Source organism: Teleopsis dalmanni, chromosome 1, assembly GCF_002237135.1.
Source record: "Teleopsis dalmanni isolate 2A chromosome 1, ASM223713v2, whole genome shotgun sequence".
Lineage (NCBI taxonomy): Eukaryota > Metazoa > Arthropoda > Insecta > Diptera > Diopsidae > Teleopsis > Teleopsis dalmanni.
Genome location: NC_051846.1, coordinates 226,472,873 through 226,473,216, shown reverse-complemented (window position 1 = coordinate 226,473,216; position 344 = coordinate 226,472,873).

Genomic DNA, 344 nt, shown 5'->3' with positions numbered 1-344 from the left:
ATGTGTTCCGATGCAATTTTAGTAAATTTATTTTTTAATTATTTATTTATAAATAAAAAATTTTAGAGAATTTGTTTTTAAAATGTTTACTCAATCAAAAAAAGACGCTGATTTATTTTTTTTTAATAAATTTATTGTAAACATCAAAATTATTTAAATTTATATATAAAATTCATTAATGTATTTGCAAAATGTTTAAATTGTTAATTGGATGAATAAATTGTATTAAAATATTAATATATCAAATATATTTGTTTTGTTTTTTTTTTTGTTGTAAATTATTAGTTATTTCTTATACCAATAATTAAAATATATAGACTATTATTATTTATTGTAATTATTAC